Source organism: Lepisma saccharinum, chromosome 21 (assembly GCF_977018435.1).
Source record: "Lepisma saccharinum chromosome 21, izLepSacc3.1, whole genome shotgun sequence".
NCBI classification, from domain to species: domain Eukaryota; kingdom Metazoa; phylum Arthropoda; class Insecta; order Zygentoma; family Lepismatidae; genus Lepisma; species Lepisma saccharinum.
Genome location: NC_139249.1, coordinates 7,584,084 through 7,605,869, shown reverse-complemented (window position 1 = coordinate 7,605,869; position 21,786 = coordinate 7,584,084). Strand labels below are relative to the sequence as shown.

Sequence of the window (21,786 nt, the reverse complement as noted above, 5' to 3'; positions counted from 1 at the left end):
AGAAGAGACAGTAGGAGCTTGAGAGAAGGAGAGAGAGAGTGAGAGAGTTAGACAGATCAAAGGAAGAAGAAGCAATAGGAGATTGAGAGAAGGGAGAGAGAGAAAGAGAGAGATATCGAAAGATGAGGCAGTAGTTAGGAGAAGGGGAGGCTGTAGGAGATTGAGAGAAGGAGAAAGAGAGATGTGAGCAGATCTAAAGAAGGAGAAGAAGTACGAGATTGAGAGAAGGGAGAGAGACAGAGACAAATCGAAAGATGGAGAAGAAGTAGGAGATTGAAAGAAGGGAGAGAGACAGAGAGAGAGACAGAGAGAGATCGAAAGATGGAGAGGCAGTAGGAGATGGAGAGAAGGAGAAACAGATGTACAGGACGAGCAAAGAAGAGACAGAAGAGGAGGGACAGATGGAAATACAGAGAGAGATGTGCAGATAAAGAGAGAGGAACAGAGTGAAGTACACGGAGGGAGGCAGAGAGGTAAAGACATACAGACACACACACACACACACGCACACACATAGAGAGAGAGGGGGGATAATGAAACGCACAAATATAGAGCTAGTGGAAGTAGTCATACATGCAGAGCCCAGCACCATATTCACAACTAGACCTGTGAGCGAGAAAAGAAAATCGCAAAACCAGAGTGAAGCCTGGGATCGCACCATCTTGAGCATGTTTACTTCCTCGGAAACTAAGCAAGCTAATTTCGACGCAACCGAGTTACTTTATTGAAAGCGTGCGTCGTGGACCACTTTGCCTCAATGTTCCCTCCCCTCCCCCAGGTCCTTATTCCGGAGCTCTCATTAAACGTCATTTGTATTCGAATGCTTCAAGTGGAGACTCGAAGCGTGTTGGGGAGACAAGAACCGCGTTTCGTTTTTTTTCTCCTCTTCGTCTTGAAGATAAGCTGGGGATGGAGTTTTCATAGAGGTCTCCACCGTACCATGGGCAGGGAAAAACCAGAGCCGCTTAAAACAGCCCACGCTGAAAGTCTCTCGCGTTCGTTGAGATCTGCGGGTTCCTGTCCCTTCGTTGGGATTCAAAACTCCTGAAAAACTCAATATGCTGACCAAGGCAGTAATTTATTTATTATAAAACATAAACTAAACGTAACGTTTCAACCTTCTAGCAAGGTCTTCTTCAGACTCTGCACCAAATACAAATGTAACAAGGTACAAAACAGGACGATATATATACACAAACATTACTCCCCTCCAGACTATTAGAAAGTTTTTTCTGGAACATTATAGCAGGTGGCTTTCCCTTGTCAACTGTACTTTCACCTAAAAAGCTAAACATATTTACTTCCATCTAGAATATGGTTGGACAATTTATCTCACGCTCTTTTTCCTTCCTTCTTCTCTCCTCTTTATCTCTTGTCCTTTCCACTCTTTCTTACACCTTCTTTCACGGGGGACTGAAGTTAAACAAAGAATAGAAGAAGGTGTTAGAAAGAGTAGAAAGGACAAGAGAGAAAGAGGAGAGAAGAAGGAAGGAAAAAGAGCGTGAGATAAATTGTCCAACCATATTCTAGATGGAAGTAAATATGTTTAGCCTTTTAGGTGAAAGTACAGTTGACAAGGGAAAGCCACCTGCTATAATGTTCCAGAAAAAACTTTCTAATAGTCTGGAGGGGAGTAATGTTTGTGTATATATATCGTCCTGTTTTGTACCTTGTTACATTTGTATTTGGTGCAGAGTCTGAAGAAGACCTTGCTAGAAGGTTGAAACGTTACGTTTAGTTTATGTTTTATAATAAAATAAATTCTGCCTTGGTCAGCGTATTGAGTTTTTCATATCATGGAAACAAGGCTTAATGGTGTTATAAAACTACTGAATAAATTATGAAGATGCACCTGTTTTGTGTCTTTTGCCTAATGAAAAGCAGTTCCCAATTCCGTTGTCTCCAGTTTTTCTCAAGTGACATAAGGGTGTGTAACAGGAGCGTATATTCTAGGCCACTTCAGCTACCTGCGAGGCCTGAAACATAACGACTAAAATAGAGAAGAGAAATCGATTAGAATTTCTGAACAAAATTGTTCATTTCAAATAGAAGAATATGGAGTTGGCAACCTCATTTCTTACAAGTTTGCAACCTTGTCGTTGACATGGCAACATGGCTTCCTTGAAGACGACTACTCACTTATACGAGAGCCTAGTCTTCTCTCTTCCTTTATAGACTAAGACCACCTGTCATAGATTGCTCAGATCTTGGACTCAACGCCACTGATGCAAGTGGTGGCCTCCTGAGAAGGCACCCAAATGTAATCATCTCTTCCAAGAAGGACACTCCGGTAACGGCAGCCTTGCAGGTTAACTAGGCTCTGGCGTCTACTCACACCAACTATGTGTATTGTCCCGCCTATGCCTTAGGCATGTTGAGTGGCTCTTTACAACCTCAGCTTCTAACATAGGCATGGAATTGTAGTCCTCATGCCTACTTCCTTGGCAGAGTGGTTGGCAAAACACTCATTATTTCATACATACATAACACTGCACAACACGAAATTTGTACTTTAGATGAAAATGTGTGATTGTAATGTATTTGTGCATGACAAAAACGAATCTGCAATTTGTTTCCGTGTATCACGTATAATTTAGCCAAAAACACAAAATTTGAAAGTTACGTAAGAAAACTAAGGTACAATAGCCGAAAGTGTGTTTCTCCTGTGTTACAAAGAATGAATCCTTGAAATTATACATTGGTATGACAGGATAAGATGTGTGCATGTTCGTAGGTATTGTTACTGTGCTTTCTTACTGTACAGTGTATTGTACGACTAATATGCCTTTCACACATGCATCAGGTGGCTGTCCAATGAAAATGATGCGTGATAGAAGCATACGGTTTTCACACTTGAATTCTGTATCCTTGGATTAGTCCAAATCACATGATTTCATCTAAAGGACAGAAAATGTCTACAAATTTGTTGTGCAGTGTAATTTTTGTATTAAGTTTTTAATGTGTAGGCCTATATATCTAAAAAGATTATACCGATTGTGATCTACGTGCAAAGATTTCCTAATAAATATATTAGAGAGTTTATTTTGTAATATCAAAGTATTTTTTTCTCGAAACCACGGAAAATTCGGGAGGGCACGTGGAAGTTTCGGAGAGGCGAGAACCCCTTAGATTTGAATATATTTGTTGCAAATGGGGGAGTATGTTGATTGCTAGTGTTGGGGATGATAAGACTCATTCCTTGTATAGATAAAATTCAATCATAGTACCCCCCGCCCTTTCCGTTAAATAGCGTCCTGCCTATACCAACACCTTCGTTATCGCACTGGTTTTTAATTGTGAAACTGGAATGTATGCGTACCATCTCACATGCGGTACAAGTTGTCTAAATTCTTTTCGCTCAAAGGCTTGTTTATTTGGAGGACAAAGCAGAAGTAAGAGACGCTTTTCAAACAGCAGAGAAGATTTACAGGAACGATGTCTCTGCTTGATACTCGTGCACGAGAAATGGAACCAATTGTTCGGCTTTTGTGTCTAGAGGAAAGACTTGTAACGTCGGCAAACATCCAGACACATACGTTGGTTCAAAGTTTTCCTGTGACACACTATTGTGTTTAAAGCAGTGATATAAAATTCCACACTCAAATATAGCCACCACGCTAAGTGTGTTTCCCAAACATTTGTACGTTTACAGTCAGAAATTGTTGAAACTTGTTTTAACAATTTCGCTTATATGTGATACCAGACCTGTCGTCAGGATATTATGATTCAGCTCGAAGGCGCTAAGGTGGAGTGGTTATCACAGCGCGCTACGACGCCAGAGGTTCCGGGTTCGAATCCCGGCCTGGTCTAAGATGGTCTCTGTGAGTGTCCCTTCATCAATTTCATCATATCATCAGTCATCATCATCTTCGCGATTAGCCAAAAGTAGAAGAAGACGAAGTAAAATAAACGAAATCAATAAAATGCTCTAAATTTAAAGCAGTTATAGTAGTAGCAATAATATTAATAATGATAATGTGAATTATACAAGGTGCTAAACCCATTCTAAAGTGCAAATAAACGACGATGTCTACTAGCCGTGTACCACCTGAAGAATATAAAGCAATATCATTTTAACAATAGCGTATGAAAGTCTCATTTTATGAACATGAAATAAAATAAAAACGCTATCAAAACATACTTCGCTGGATCTAAATACACTAGTGAAGTTGGTTACTCATCCAACTCTTACTGCACAGTACAAATTCAAATTCTAGGACTGGATGAAAATAAAGACAAGAACGCAACATCTACCAAGTAACGAATTTGAACTTGGACGCACTTGAGGAACAATTCTACTGCTTCAGCCTTACGTTATTTTCCCCTCCACATGCTACTTCGTCTTCTTTCTCTTCTAGTGAGAGAACGAAATTAAGCTTCCTTTCATCAACGCAGGCAAGGCCACTGGTACTACAAGCCGGTGCAAAAGCCTTACGAGACACTGCTTATTTCGCTTCTTACTCCGGAAAACAACTTGCCAGCTGATGAAAAGAAGATTAATTCCTTTAATTAAGTCGATTACGGGTCACATTCATCAGTGCCTTGTTACGTACAAGTAACAATAACGACAATAGCTCCACCCCGCGGCCGTTTCGGGAAGCTAAAGTAGGCCTATTCCTTCCTGGAGCTTTTACCAGTCTTTTTGCTGACTGGAGGTTGTAAATTCAGGCAAGTAACAAGTCGAAATGATTAAGAAAAGGAACGTCTTAGTCAATTACCTCGTTAGCTTAAGAACCGGGACTGTCTTAAATGGCTTAGACTATGCTCAAGGGTTCGTTGTTGAGTCGCAGAGATGATTTAGAAGGATGTAAAATTTGCAGCGTCTTAATTAGATGGACACCATGACATGTTCATGCGTTGTTCATCTGTTTTTGTGAAAGTTTCATTTTCTCTAAACACCGACATAGCAAACATGTAGAGCATTAGTTGTTAAGAGCTGAATGGAGCATAGTGAATTAGGAAAATGCTCAATTATATGTAGAGCCAATCATAGATCTTAACCCAATAGGCTTTGTCACATTCCCGTGTTTTCTTTAGCATATTTATTCTCAATTTACTATTTTCCTTTAAGTCTCACTAACGATTTGAACTGAGCCTATCAGGAAGTACTATGTCGTTTGGAAATTAAGCTAAGGGAGAGAAATGTGCTTTCATACTGCCATAACTCTTGCAATGTTTATTATATTTTTTTTTATAAGAGAGGCGGTGGCAAGTCTTTGGCTTTAATTATTAAATTCACTTTATAGAAAGTTTGTAATGTTCATTATTAAAATTTCACAATTTTAAGTTGTGTTGAAGATACCAATTAACAGCTTTTTCATAAAGAAAGATTGTATGATTATAAAACGTTTTCCTACTCAACAGTCAATGACAGGTTTTCTTAATTTAAGGCAAAATATTTATGCAGTGAAGATACAGAACGTCTTGAAAGAGAATTTGAAGTGACTGCTCATGAAACTCTCACCATTCACTCTAAGGTCTTACTATAGGTCCAGTCGCGATTAGCCTATCTGTGCGTAAAGTGGACTTATAACATCAATTCACACTCCGCTCATAATGAACTCCTACGGATTCAGATATGGTTCACTAAAATCTAAATAGCTACCCTTAGTCTCAATTAAAGTTAGTAGTGGCAGTGGGAATAAAAAACCCAGAAGTAGTCTGGTGGATGGCCGCGGTGGCTCAGTCGGTAACGCGTCTGACTACCATGCTAAAGCTCCTGGGTTCGATCCCCGGCCGGTTCAAATCCGGGAACTTTCTAACGTTGGAAGCGGCCCCGGCGTCCACCCAGCGTCGAAACCCTGGGGATTAAAGGCGGTCAGGGGCGTGATGCTGATCACATCACCCCCACTCAAGACCGGTGCTAAGCACAGGGAAGCACTTTACCTTTTTTCTTAGTAGTCTGGTTTACACAGAATCTATTAATGAAACAAAATATGAAATACATCACAGTATCAAACAAAATCACTGTTTTAACGAACATTTGAAGTAAAAAGACTTTACGCTTCCACATCTTGATATTCACTTTTTCGACGAGCATAACGTAAGCATCGCCGTCCCTCCCCTAAACAGGCGTTTCATCATAACCATGAGTCACAACATCGCCCCTCGCCCACGTTTCCTCTTTCCATTTCAGTGACTGCGCGCTCAAAAGCAGACACAGGCAGGAAACCAGTTTCTTAAAGACTTCTCAACTTAATATAAAGGTTTGTCTTCGGAGTCCTGCAATGTACTTATGATGCTGACCAATTATAATTTTTCGTAGACATTTCATTTTTTAGCTCACTGAATCTGAAGTTTGGAATTCACTCTAAACTAAATTTGCAATGTATTCGGGTCGTGACTAATTGATTTGGAGTCACTGTTGCCGAATGGTCACTTCAACTGAGTTCACTACATTCAGAGTTGACTGCATATGTTGAAAATATGTCAGAAACCCTTAACATGTCTCAGAAAAGCAGCGGTGGCGCCATCATCAATAAGGTGTTTGAAATTAGGACGCTTTCCTCTTCGATGTCTTCACATAGCAAACCATCGAACACCGAACACAGTAGATCTAAACTTTTATTCGTTTGGCCCCTTTCACCATCACTTAAATCAAGAAACAATTGAAGGGAAGGACCCTTTTCATCATTCTGGAGATAAACTATACTTCTATTGTAGTAGCAGGAAGCGTGATAAACAGAGCAACATAGTGACAAGTGTGTGGAGCTCTAAAACCGAATATGTTGATTCAACAATGAGTGTCAAATCAATAGTTTGATTTAACAAGCTTATCAGCAGTAAACTCCCTTCGCATCTTTGTTTGCCTTGATATCCTTTCTATCGGCGTTGTAAGACGAAACTTTGTTCATATGGTGCCCAATAAGCACACAGAAATGCTCCACGCCAATTCTGAGATAGCAACACTTGATAACGAGCTGGATTCATTTTTCTCTTCCGTACACAGAATTACCTACAATCTGTAGTTCTGCGAGAAAGCACAATACGCCCTGTCCTTTGAGTACTTCGAATGCTAGTGCGTGCAAATTGGTAAAATATCTGTAAAGTCGTACTACGACGTGTACATAATAACCACAAAAGTATTTTCTAGAATGTTTGGTCATTAAGCCAGACACCGCCTATTGATTTTGTGACATCTCCATTCCATCAATGCTATTTTAATCCTTCCTTGGCAAGCTTACAGACACTCGCTGTACGATATTTTACCCTTGTGCTGTTCATTCTCTTCTCACCCCCACACACCAACCATAAATTTTCAGAAATTAACCCTCCCCCCTCTTTTCCTAACCCACTATTCTCCCCCTTCACTTGCATTCTAGGGAGAACGCCACCCCTGCCCCCTCCCTCGTACAACCTTCCTTCATTTCTGCTTGGGCAACATTTCATAAGTTTGAGATCGTTAACATCTGGGTTAGGCAGTAAGCAGAGAATTTTATGAATGTAATCCCCAGGAATTTTCCCGGCGCTAATACGGTCTAAGTTCCAGAAAGATTGTGGCGTACTTCTTAATTGGCACGTTACAGCTGAGACGAGGTGTTGGTAATGCATATGAATCGGCGCTACACGGATGCCATAATGGAGCAGAAGGTGAGTTGGGACCCAGGGCTGTTTCAGTCTTATGGGAGATTGGTTGACCGTAGTTAGTATTCTGTGTTTCTACTGTTCCTCGCGAACCGGCTGAAGTCAAATTCGTGTCCATATTCACGAACCGTTTCTTCTACTAAATTTTATTGTGAGAATGTGAGTAGAATACGTGTAATATTTACAAATAGTACCAGCAATGTACGTATTCTACAACTCTTTCATTTACACAATATTTAATTTCTAATTTGGATAAGTAGTTTCATCCGGTCGATCTGCTTCCGTAAATTTTGAATTTCTGTCGTCTGATACTTGTGAATATGTTTGTGGAGATACGGTAAGTTTTACCTAATGTAGTTAATGTGAACGTAATTATCATATACACTGTATGAAATCAGTGCGTAAAATCACAACATTTTTCAAAAGAAATATCGCCAACCAAATTCCGTTCATTTCGTATATCAGCACAGACTGGTTTTCAATATCGAAAACGAACTTTGTAAATAACTGTAAACCATTCGTTGTTTAAAGATAATAATATTATGAACTGTTCAGTGTCGTCGTTTTGTAAGACCCAAGTTCCATGTGTATAAGTTAATCTGCGATGTTATGTTTTCTCGTATTAGATTAGGTAGGTCAGGTTTGGTTCTCTTACTTTTATACTTATACACACGCGAGGAAATAATAAGAATTAAACCTAATGATTCTAACCTACTTAAAACGTATAAAAATTAAGTGTATGCTCAGGGGGCACTAATTTCAATGTTGTTTTTTTTATGTACATATAATACTTAGGATCACTTGAGGTAAATGCAACTTTGTATTGAAAGCAGCATATTTTCAGTTACTATTTTCACCAAGTGGTCAACCTCGTTTTTGTGCTATTTTCACCTAAATTCATGATTCCTCACAATGTGGGAATTATTGTATACACATTCACGTTCTCTTGTAAGATTTTGTTTTGCATTGCTTGTTAGGTTCTATGTCTCAAAAAATAATCATCTGTACCATGTGATGGTAAAAATTTGATATTCCCCGGACACCTATAACTTCTTCGTTTTGTCAATTTTTGACATTTGTACTTACCTATCTGCTTCACGGAGCATTCTTTAACGTGTATTCACGTTTTTTGATCAAAGTAATTGCATTTTTTTGGTAAAAATCTGATATTCCCCGGACACCTATGACTTCTTAGTTTTGTCAATTTTTGACATTTGAACTTACCTATCTGCTTCGCGGAACATTCTTTAACGTATATTCACGTTTTTTTGATCAAAGTAATTGCATTTTTTTTTAAAAAAAAAATGTTGTAACTGAAGAAGGTACGTTTCTGCAAATGGTTTGTGAGGCTATGTGTCAATGGTTCGTGGGGCTATGCGAGAATGGTGTGTGGGGCTACGCATATTTTTTCTAAACAAATTTTTAACTATTGTAACCTATACGTGACCCAACCTAACCTAATCTTACCAGAAATGGTTCGTGGGGCTATGCGTTAATGGTTGAATTTGCGCTATGAAACATTCCCACTTCACACAAAATACCTTACAGATGTTAGACAATGCTACAGGAACTTATTACCGTAAGTAGTTTCTTCTGTAAAAATGAAGAAATCTGTGCGGGGAATATCAGATTAGTACCCATGTGGTATGACTGCTCTCTCTAAAAAGTGGTAATAATAATCATCATTTTTAATTTGTGTTAAGCTCTAATATGGTTAGTTGAGTGATTTAACTTGCAAAAAATGACAATGTGTGAAATGTAATAGCATTTGTACTTAATAATAAAAAAAAACTGGTGAAAATAACTTGTTCTGCTAGTCTCAACACTTCATGAATGTAGTTGCACATTTTTTTTTATTTTCAGAATAATTACTGAAAATCATGGTTCCCATTGTGTGATTTTTTTTTAGAAGCTATACGAGAGAATGATAAGGTGGTTTCAGTATTGCAAACAACTGTGAGAATAACTTTGCAGTTCGGAGAAACCTTTCTGTGGAAAAAAAACAACGCTTCAAAGTATGATCATTTCCACAATTTATCTATTTCAAGATGATCATTTTTGTATTGAGTAACATGCATGTATCATGATACACAAAGTACAGTAGTTACTGATATAACAGGTTAATCAAGTCCAGTGAGAAGTATGAAAGTAAGTAGTCTATGCTGCACACTGTTTATGCTGTACTTCATTATATACTAGTTGATCATGTTATAAAACTATGCGTAATAACTACAGAAAGGAGGTATGGAGTAGCAAGGTCCAATATGAATTTTTCATTTTTGTAATGGTGCTCGTATGTCCTTAGGATAAAGCAACCAAAGTTGATAATGAAGACTTGCATTTCTTAAAGTGAGTACATTAAGTACATAATTTTTGTTTGCCATAGCTTCGGTCGACTTTATTTTTGCAAAGTGTACTCTCATTTATGTGGTGAGCACTCTAGCATGTTGGCTACTGAAATGTTAGTGTCATCAGGGAAACAATGTTACCTATTGGGCAGTTCCTAGTAGATATTTTTTTTAATAGTATTTGAACATGAAAATGCAAGAATATTAATCCCACTGTACATATTTGGAATGAAAGGAGTAGTATTTTTTTATACATAATAGAGCATTTATTTAATTTCTAGGAATTATCCACCTGTGTGCATGTTTCATGCACGCATCAAGATAGAAGAGATACAAATGCAAAGTCCGGTATGGGACTTGGACGTGGGAAGTGAAATAAATATGGCACTTCTCTGTTTAAGTCTTGTATCAGCTGGCACAAAGTTCATCGTGGCGAGGGAAATAAATCAACATTTCTTCATTCATGTTCAGCTATTTAGTTAATGATGAGTATTTGGTTTTTAAATAAGCTGTTTTATGTAAGAGATATTGTAGATATTATTTTTAACATTTTCTGTGTATTATTAAAGTAGAAATATTAATTTTCAATATTAGGGGTTTTAATTCTTTCAATTGCTTTAAATGCTGAAAGAAGTCTTCAAGGAAAAACAATCAATTTTCCAAAATTCATACTTTTCTGTCAGTATAAAAAGCATATATGTATAGTAGGTGCTGCTGCACTTGATAAAATAAGATATGAAATTTCACTTCAACTTAATGGTCAGTGTCATGACAGTAAATTTGTGTTAAAGGCTGAACCTTTTCGTAGCATTCAACCTAGTACTTCTTATTTATTTGATTTTTTAGAAAACTTCCGAGCATTCTCTTAGTAATTATTATATTTTTTCTGTACAGACTAACCTATTTCTAATAAGTGCCTTAAGGTATGTGATCTGATCAGTGGCGTGCCCAGGATTTCCGAAAGGAGGGGGTTAGGTATACATTTTTTAGTAGTCAGCACTCATTTTGCCATTTTTTCCTGCATTTGATGTTCTTTTTTTTAGGAATACTGGGCCAAAGGGTTTTTTTTAACCCCCACCAACCCCCCCCCCCCTTGGTCACGCCACTGGATCTGATCCCTGACAGTATTGGAATTTTTATTATCGAATGGAGCGTAGTTGCTGTACGCAGTCATTTTTTTCCGTTTTAATGTGTGGCAAAGAAAATATTTTTTATTCATCTGTGTAAAATCTTGCAATACAATCCTGTATAGCCGAAGGATCAATCAGGAACATATTTTTTTTGCAAATATGGATTAACATGACATAAATCATTCTGAATTCTTGTATACTTATTTCATTCCATTTCTCCACCCAAGAAAAAAAAGTTACCTATTTTAAGACTGTCATTTTCGTATGATGTAGATTTTTTTTAAAAAAAATGCTTTTAGAGGATATTATATATTTCCGCTCAAAGTAATAATGCAATTTCAGGAAGTTTTGGTAATACTACGTTTTCCATATAATTTTCGTATACTTTTATTTTTGTTTGATAGAAATCAATTTTAATGCGAAAAGTTTGTAAATAAACGAAAGCATTGCATATAATTAATTTCCGCCACTTCTAACTACGTTTAGTCAATTTGCGCGTATAATTTATTATACGCGCAAATCGGCTGAACGCGGTTAGAAAGTATCGGAACGCGAATGGTACGGAACACGATAGTGTTTTGTCGTTTCGAGCAATCCGCGGGTCCTTGCGCATAGCGTTCGTCTTCTGTTTTTTCCCCGACGGTGCTGCCGTCGGTGGTCGCGAGGAAACGACCTTCCAGTGCCGCCATACTGTCAACCATTTTTAACCCGCAGCTGTAACATCTTGTAGTAGTATGTCTATGTTGGGACCGCGTGGCTGCGCTGCGTGAATAAAAAGTTGTAAAAAGAAAAGGAAGAAGATTTCTCTGCTGAGTCTGTGAGGAGCATGGTAACATGTGCGAGGTGGAGTTGCGAAATGGCTTCTAATGGACTGATCCAATGCGAACATAAAAGCAGCATTTTCTTGACACAGTGGTGCTGTTTATAACTACGTCCCATAGGCGCCGACTCCATGGGGCTTAGGGGGGCTCGAGCCCCCACCCCAATGTTAACAATGTAGGGGCAGAGCTCCCTCAAATAATTTTGCTTAAGAGGATCTAATGTATTATTTTGCTTCACTTGTAAAGTTTACTCTGAATTGTGCTACATGAACTTAACTTTAAATACACATTCGAAATGTTCTAGACCATCAACTTTGGGGGGGGAGGGGCTATGACCAGAGACAGCAAAGCACATGATTTATTACTATATACTAAGTATGTAATTATGAGTATTGTTAAAATTTTTACTAAAAAGAGTTTCAAAAGACGATGTGCATGAACTAGGAGAGTGGATGGGACGTTCGGGCTACAAATGGCTCTCAAATAGCATTCAGAACGAGATCATTGATATATTAGGGAGATCTGTTTTGCGCTCCGTGGTAGCAGATATTAAAAGTCGGGAATATTTTGTTATTATGGTTGACGAAACTTGTGACATATACATCCGTGGACAATTAATATTCTGCATTCGAACTGTGAATAAAAATTTTAATATTTTTGAGGAATTCATGGGCTTTTACGAGATTCCGAACACAGAAGCCAAAACTTAAAAAAAGTGAGTCATTCATTAATTTATTTCAGTGATCAGAGCCCCCCCCCCCAATAATTTTGGCAAGTCGGCGCCCCTGCTACGTACTGAGGAAGTTCCCCATTTTTTGGGTTTCTTAACGGATTTATGTTTCGAAATGCTTTAAAGTTTCTTACAAGTAGAAAAGTAACAATTACATTTGTAATTACATAATTTGTAAGTGGGCAGAAATGGCAAACTGTGTATCCTCAATATTGAACTTATCAGCAAAAATAAACGAAAGAAACAAGTACAAAAAGAGGTGAAATACTTTTGGAATGAAATAACTTTTCTCTTGAAGATACATAAATTAAATGAAGGGCCAGGGGGAAAAACGATGAATGTTCATTCGAGACAATTTGCCAGGAAATGAAAAACAAAGTATTTCTTTCCATAAGAACGTTAATATATGCCAAAATAATAATGCGTTTTTCAGGCACTTCTCATCGTTTCCCAGCCAAGGCCGTTCTCATTCTTATAGTACAGCTTCTGAACTATCAGATGGCGTTGCGATCTCAAAATGGGCGAAAAATCGACATTCATCATTTTTCCCCCTGGCCCTTCAAATGCTATAGTTTCTATTATTCTTAATTTAAGTCGCTTTTCTGCCACTCTTGGTCTATTGCCACGATGAAAATGAATTGATATTGAAATTGACGTTTCAAAGAAACACTCGTGTCTATACCGAGGGGCTTCCGTTCTTTCAAACTGATTACCTTTTATAGATGTCTAATAGCATCTACTATGAAAATTTCGCAAGATTTTGTTTAACACAAATTATAAATCCACCTCGTGCTCGGATAGGCTAATCCAGTGATATTCTAGCACACAGAGCGAAATTTCCCTGTCGTATGCCAAAAATTCCTTTCCCGACCGCTCAAAATTGATTGCTTTGCACAAACAAGAAAGAGAAAATAAATTGTCACTGCTTGCAGGTTTTATCCATAACTTTCTATTTTTATGTGTGGATAAATCACTGACTATGTACAGTACTTACTTCCTTTACGTTAGACAAAAGTTCCAAAATTTGCTTTGCTTGTAACTTGAATGTTTTAACAATTATTTTAGCTCAATTAATGTTATGATCAGCTGAGTTAGAATTTAAACAAAGGACGATATTTCAGGTGTTTAAACTCCACCTGAACCAAGCCTGAACCGTATATTAACATTGGTATAGAACATCAATGCATGACTGACACCTAAGGTTCAAATCACAAACCCTGACACCTTCTGTAAACAAAACCACCTGTATGCAGAAAGCATTGCAAACTCATATAAGTAAAATAATCCACACGAAAATCCAGCGTTGTTACAGAATTCATTACGTAAGGTAAAACAATGGCCAATTTGTAGTATAGGATACGCTGCCGCAAATGACGTCTCACTTTAAACCCAATGCTCTTTCTTTTTTTACTTATTGCTTCACCTTTATGGTTAACTCTTTGCACCAGTAATCATTTCCCATAAATTTGGCTTCTTTCTTGCATGTGAATTGAATATATTTTACTTGCATTTTTTTAGACAAAATGATATAACATGGTAATGTATATTTCTAAGGTTTGATAAAGATAGGAGTGTATTTGAAATTTGTTTGTAGATTTTATGTAAATTGTATATTATGTAAATAAAATATATAATGGGCATAAACAGCCATATGCATTGCTGTAAGTCCAATAAATATATTGATGATGATGATCAAAACAAGACAAAAAAAGTTCGTAAATTTATTGCGGTTGGAAACTTTGACAAGCATCCTAATAACGATTTTTGTTCCGCCAAATATAGTGCACTTCGTAAAATAACTTGGTGACATGGCAAGGCAAGATAAGTGTGAACATTTTGTAGTAATATGCATTGTAACTTTCAATGAGCTTAGAGATTCGTGTACATAATGATATTTTATAACATTGGTTATTTTCTAAAAATAATCATGTGAACAGCAAGTTAGTGCAACTTAGTAATATTGCCTGACTTATCCTTAGAAAAATAACATGCCGAGTTCTATCATTACCTTCTCAATATGAAAGCCTCATGGCTTGCTTCGGTCACGTGACTAAACGTCATCAACTGGAGGCGAGATAGCCGCCATGTTCGATTTGCTTCTTCAGAATCAATGTTGGACCTTTTTAGTGAATACGGAATTGTAATGCAAATTTAGGAATTGTAATCGAGTTTACATGACGTGTAAATATGCTTAAATGTTGAAGAGGTATGGTGTAAGTGCTCAATTGCAGAGGAAATTATGATGAAAAAGGTGAGAGTAACGTTCACATTTCTTCAACATGTTGCTGAAAATGATAAATGTTTAGGGCAATTCCATGTGATTCGGTCCCTACGAAAAGATACAAGTTAAGTAACAAAGGTTTTATACTCATAAATAAATAAGAGTAATAGTTCATTATGTAAACATTTCATGTGTACGGAATAGGCATCTAACATACTCTTAAATGTGGTCATGTTTTATCTCTTGTCAACATTTTTTTTTAGAAATATCAAATAATTTACCCTGAATTATTACAAACGTTGGTTAACGTTAAGATTATTGTTTATGACTGCAAATTAATTTGTTTAAAGATTTAGCCAACGTTCAAAATATTACGTTCGTGTCTACTAAAGCAATTTAGTGTAAATTTTATGTAAGCATTCGATAAAATTTTCATATTAATTAGCCTACACAAATTTTCAGTTTCAAAATGTTATTAATGAAAGAAAGCTATACAACGGAGCAAAGTTGATACATGTGTACATTTACATTCTTATTTTATCTCGCTTTATGCTTCTTTATGCTAAGCGGAGGCTAATGGAAAATATGTTGTGCATTCAAATACAAGGGTAACAAGAACTTCGATGAAATATTCGTGTGTAATACTATCCAAGAATATATTACTTACGTTTCAAATACAAATGTTTTCACATACAAAGCATTTTGTTACCTAGCTATGTTAATATGAACTACAATTGTGTTAAATTTTATAAAACTGTTTCATATGAACTGCTTTTTATTTTTTGTCTTTGTGAAGCTTCAATTTTCGTAACTTTGATTATTAAATCAGTGATTTATATCATAATTCACGATGTTATTAACAGAATGTAAAAACAGTGTAAGGAAATATTCCAAATGTTTATATCCCAAGTGAACGCTAAGATCGAAATATTAGTCTGCTTTTTTTCAATGAAACTCTTAAGTTATTGTCACAGATCGTACTAACGACAATGAAAAGATTCAATTTGTTTATTATCTTTCGTTCAATACAGTCAATAGGATCGAAATTATAATATGACAAATGATTTAGGTTTAGTCTTTATTCACATGAATGTTACATTGCCCTTGTACCAATTGTTTCGCTTTTGCTGCAAGGATATAGAAATTAAGCTTTTGTATTGCGATTATATAGCTAAGCAGAATATCTGCATTATCTGGTTGATTAATTTTGGGTAAAGGTAAAGACAATTTAATTGATTAGGTAACTTGGAAAGTTTACGGTCAACCTAACATGTTTTTTTTATTTAATCAATTGATTTTACATAGAAAAGTTCGTATAAAAGTGGTTATGAGTTTTACTGTAGTTGACAAATATTCCCGATAATATTTTTCAAAGATATTCAATGTTCAAATTTTTCCGACAGGAAGTTTCTAACGGTTTTCAACTCCTTCATTGTGCTATGGTAGGAATTTTTGTGGTGGCTTGAATGAAGATTTTGGTGCAAATATTCAATATTATACATTTTTCTTCTATATTCGTCGGGAGGGTAAATGTCAAAATGTAACTTCATAAAAGAAATAAATATACCTTAATTATCTACGGTAAAATTACAACAAGGGGTTTTACAGCGTTAAGACGATCGCCTCCAGATGATGACGTCTTGACTGAGCGCTGTGGCCTGAACCTCAAGATGGTCTTGGTTCTATGCGTGCGTGAAGGTCTCCGTGTTCTCCGAGCTTGTTTTCAAAACACCAGCAAGGACAGCCTTTGAAAAGGGGTGAGAAACAGATTCTACTCAATATTTATGTAACGTTCTGTCAGTGGTATCCTGAGAAACCAGTAAATGAAGTGGTTAAGTTCGTATCCCAGTGCAGTGGTGTGTCAGTGTCTGCAGTTTTAAGGGTTATGAAAGAGAGAATGACCGGGAGAGTAACATTGTATGCGGCTGCATATTCGTCTGATGTTTTGAGAGCGGGTTCTCACATTCAGAGGCTCTTATATAAAATGAATAAGTGCGGCGAACTATGAGTGTAACAGCAGATGATTGCGGTCATGAATCAGCTGACGCGGAGTGATACATCGAATCGGTGAGACTGTTTGTTTACAGAAGGTCTCAGGGTTTTTGATTTACACTTTAATTTCATTGTTTCTTTCTTTTACCTCTCCTATAATTTTTACCTCCAAAACATCCCGTTCCTGGGAGAATTCTCTGCTGGGGACAATAGTTGGCTAATACGAATAGAATCTTCAGTTTAAAGTGGAATCCGAACCACCGAACGCAGAGCACATTGATTACAAAGCGTTAGCTACTATGCTACCTTAAGCCCCATATTTTCAGTCGAACCTTCTGCTAAAACATATGAAAGTGTTTTAGCTCGTGATCAAAAAAATTCTGACTTTAAATCACACGCGAACATTTAATGTCATGAATAACAATCATTTTCTTTTACTTTGTTCCTGCCCTAAATATAACCTCAGCTTACTTGGAGCAATTGTTAAGTACAGAATACTGCATTACGAGTCAGGTCATGCATATAATTTCCCGTTATGTTCCTAGAGCAATAACAATGACGCAGCGGCTCTTGAGATTCGTCCTCGGATAGTAACAGCCCATGTGGGTAAGGTCCGTTGCATTCAAGCAGCGGCAGAAGGACTTAGATGTGGTCCCTCGGATACAAACTCCCAACCCTTAGTGCTCTTCCGGTCTCCCATGCAAATGTTTCCAACCGTTTCGCGGGCGAGAGGAACAAAACACAAAGCGCAGAAGCTCTATAAAATCCCGCCCTACCATTACTGGGGATGTAACAGGGCAATTTCACTCCTAAAATTACGATCGTGCTGGCTTCTCTCAAAGCCTTTGTTATCTTCCGCGAAATAAATATGTTTCAGCGAACGTGAAGAGTCGCCCATTAATGATAAGCGAGGAATCATAAAGCGTTTACTGCCAATAATGGAAGGTAATAAGTCGATGCGCATTTGTCATTGTTTCGCTCTCGAGCTGCGAGTTCGGCTTGAACGTCAAGAACGAATGAACGTGAATGTTGTAAGCTGTCATGACTTTGGAAGCTCCATAGTATGCGCCGAACAGTCAAAAGAAGACTTTTTTTTGGCCCTTGCACATCACTTTTTAACACCTGGTTAACTGAATTTTTATGGTCAAGATTCATACAAACGCTGCTTCTTTAGTTACCGCAAGACATCCATTTGTAAAATTACAAAATATGATAGCATTAAAGTGAAGACTGCTGGTACGAGATAATGTGACAGCAAAGGAGATCTTTGGTCAAAACAAGATGAGAAACATAGCTAACCACGCGTATATTTACCATTAGCTTCCATAGTTGTTATAATTGAGACTACTAGTGTGCAAGGGGATGAAAGAAGGTTAACAATTGAATGACATTTCTCTTACAACTAGGCATGAATCAATACAAGAGTTTGTCAAGTGTTCAGAATCCAGAAGAAGAAGAAGTGTTCAGAATATTTTTCTCAAATATGTTTAAGATACTGTTCGATATCGGACATTGTCTACATTAAAACAGTCCTTCCTCCCTGATGTCTAGTGTACTGCAGAGTTTCAACACAGCGGAAAGTTTTCTTGCTCATGCATATTTAATTTTAATGTTGTCTGAATTATTGACTAGCTGTTCCTCACTGTCGTTCTCTCAAACTGCCGTGTATGTTATGCAATTTTGAATGCACGATTTAAATTGATAATTCCGTTCAAAATGGGTCAGTTTCTCTACAAACTTCAGGGCAGACACAATACTATGACTCGTAATAGGGAACCGTACGTAGTTCGAGTTTTACAAATGTTCATGAAATACTGGCAGATGAAAATCATGTTGAATCAGCTTAGAAACGTCAACGCTAAGCGTATTGAACTTTATGATGAAACGATACAACCAAACACTTGTTAACAGAACAATTTGCTCCAGACAATAAGAAAATGCCCAATTTGCTCTGTTTTCATCAATCTTATTTCAATTTAGCTACAAGTTCGAAAGTGTAATAATAATCTTCACCAGATGAGTATGTGCTTTTAAACCAGTTTTATCTCGATACAAAGCAACGTCACGTATTCTAGTTCATGTAAATTTCTAGTTACTTCAGATCAATAGGAAATTTATTGTGAACAATATATGATTGTGATTTGAGTTATTTTACTTCGCGTTTTGTGCCTCTTGGCTAATTTGCGAAGATGGGTATGAGGGATGAAATGATGAAATTGATGAATGGACATTTACAAACAACCAAGCCCGAGCGGGATTCGAACCCGGCTCCCGTAGCGTTGCAACGCGATGTGATAACCACTCGGCAACAGCAGATAGCAATGTTTCGATAATGACCTTTCCAGATTGCCAAAGAATTTAAAGTTTAACATAAATAGGCTAATAGGGACTATACCTACTTGATATTTACAGGTCGATAATTTTAATGGACGATTAATATGTACCAACAGCTTTCTCTCTGCAGAACTGATTAAGGGAGCCCTTTATAAATCATGCTTCATAATGATTCCCTCTAGATTCCAGTATGCAAAATTTTTACGCACAAAGGAATCTAACAAGAATACAAAAACACCATTGCGTTGTGTTATGCAAGAAAATATCGAACTAATTAAATAATAATGATTACATATTATCTACACTTTGATGAATTATGTAAAAAAATGTGTAACATTTTTTGTACTTGCTAAAACATTAAAACATGGGTCCCTTAGTCCACCACGGACTCTATTTCCTTCAAAGGGGAAACTCTTGCATCACTACAGACAATGTTTGGCTACTGGTTACGTTAACCATTTTACAAAATATGGTGTGAATTATACGTGAAATGCATGTGTTTGACACCTGACAAACAAATAGGAATCCCTTGATGATCAACGACTTCTTGGATTACAGTGCCAACATTAATATTTCATATTAAGTTTCATATCAAGAAATTGTTTTAATAGGGCGCAAATAATTTTAACATCCTTTTTCAAATAGATCGTTTGTCTCCCAGGGCCGACTCCCGCCGCCCCATAGTTATGGCTCGGAATTTGGACTATAAGAATAGCAGAGATTGCGAGCTGAGCGAGCAAGAAAATTTTACGAAATGTAATTTTATTTGCATAAAATTTGAAATCGAGGGGGGGCGGGGCAATTTCCCCTCTTTGCTCCTTGCAAGTGCCCTTGGCCTTCTGGAAGAAAAATGCAAGGAACACGTGAAAACCATCCAATTGTCCTGCTATTCTTAGAATCTCCTATTATTATTTTTTTTACTTCGATGTTTCCTTCCCCTAGAATGGACTTCTGTCCAAGGTCGGGGGGGGGGGACAATGCCCCCTGCCCCGCTGTTGTTGCGGCACTGTTTATGAGTGTATCTTCATCAATTTCACGTCATCACTCATTGTTGCGATTAGCTAGAAGTGGCAGAAAAGCAACGCGAAGTAACAAAAATCAAATATCCACTCCCTCTCTCTACCACATGAATCACTATTATCAAAAGGTAGACTTGGGAAACAAATATTTAAGCAGTTCCAAGTTCATAGCAATACATCCAAGAAAAACATCCAAACACATCAGGCACCTTTAATACAAGACTACTCAAAACGTCACAATTGTTCTAGATACTGAAAATTGCGAAATCATTTCCTGAAGTCTGAATCTGGAAGGGAATTTTTCCCTCCAATCCTGATACGACATTATACGCAATCCCATACACCCTAATACATCACAAAATCAATGTGTCTTTGTTATGTTGCTAGAGTAGCACATGATATAATTGTAAAGATTAGTGAGATTTCCAGGTAGGAATGTGTTCTGTATTTTTCACAGTGAGGGCCAAAGCAGGCTCTCAGGGGGGCAATTGCCCCTTCCCCCCCTCGAGCTACGGGCCTGGTTTCATTCCTTAAACCAACACAGGATGTAGAATAAAAAAGTTATGAAAATAGTGGTGGGCAATTTGCCTACCGTTATCCTTGCCGTTGACTGTACATCACAATCTATGCTTTCATTATATTATTTAACGTAATGTAAAATAACTGTCCTCAAACACTAGTACTTTGCTTTGGTTTTTCTCATTTCATCCAGTATGGAAAATGCATTTTTTATGTACAGGATCTTAAACAACAGAAGATTTGGTATACAATGCTAAACTTACTGTAGATAATTCAGAACGATAAACGAAGTTTCCCTTCTTTTCTGGACCTTCAGAACACAAGCGGTAAGGATCGACTTGTTTGGCTCGAGTAAATGCGTTCACCTCACTCCACGACTGCAGCACAACAGATGCTGCCACCTGTTACAGGAATCCGTAAACAATAGCTGCGGAAGTGGACGGCACTGCCCCCTGTTGTTGGAAGTTTGTACTAAATCTGAACAAACTGGTTGGGCGTCAAAGTCACGTCAGTCTTTGTAACCGGAAGAAAGGGATTTGATACACTTGTCTAAAAAGCATATCATTGCTGCTTTGCGTGCGACACAAATGGTTTTGCATATTATTACAACTAGAAGTGAACGTAAAATTTTTAGTATTTCTAAAGTCTACAATGAATCAATTTCGGAAGATTGATTTGTGGCAAGTCAAAGTCAAAAACTTGCTGGCTGGATATCACAGCAAATTCGCGGTGAGAATACGACACTTTAAACTGAGGATTCAGTTCCGATTAGCCTATCTGTGCATAAAATGGACTTACACGAACATTAAATTTTTAATTTTGACTTTTTTCTCTCTTTTTTAAACAAATTTTAAATCAGCAGTTGACGTGGTCCACAAGTACTCATTGCGATACGTTGCTTTGTTAATGGAATTAACATTTTCAGCCAATGAACAGATTTCTGTGCTCAGTAAACAAAATGACACAGTTTGCATGAAAAGATTACTCGCAAATAAATAACAACAGACTGTCAAATACCAAGTATCAACATGTTTTAAACAAGTCTACGAAAAGACATGTTTAAAATATTGTGTTATAAATGTTTTAAA

At 37.2% G+C, this 21,786-nt stretch overlaps 1 protein-coding gene across 1 annotated transcript in view; it reads right to left on the bottom strand.

The window, feature by feature from the left end:
- The window catches only part of LOC146004042 (nucleolysin TIAR-like), a 1,204,848-nt gene extending 1,183,809 nt beyond the window's left edge, over positions 1-21,039 (bottom strand). Inside the window, exon 1 of the mRNA XM_083142629.1 lies at positions 20,962-21,039. The gene's annotated coding sequence lies outside the window, so the exon portion shown is untranslated. The remainder of the gene's footprint in view (positions 1-20,961) is intronic.
- Between the last annotated feature and the right edge of the window lie 747 nt (positions 21,040-21,786).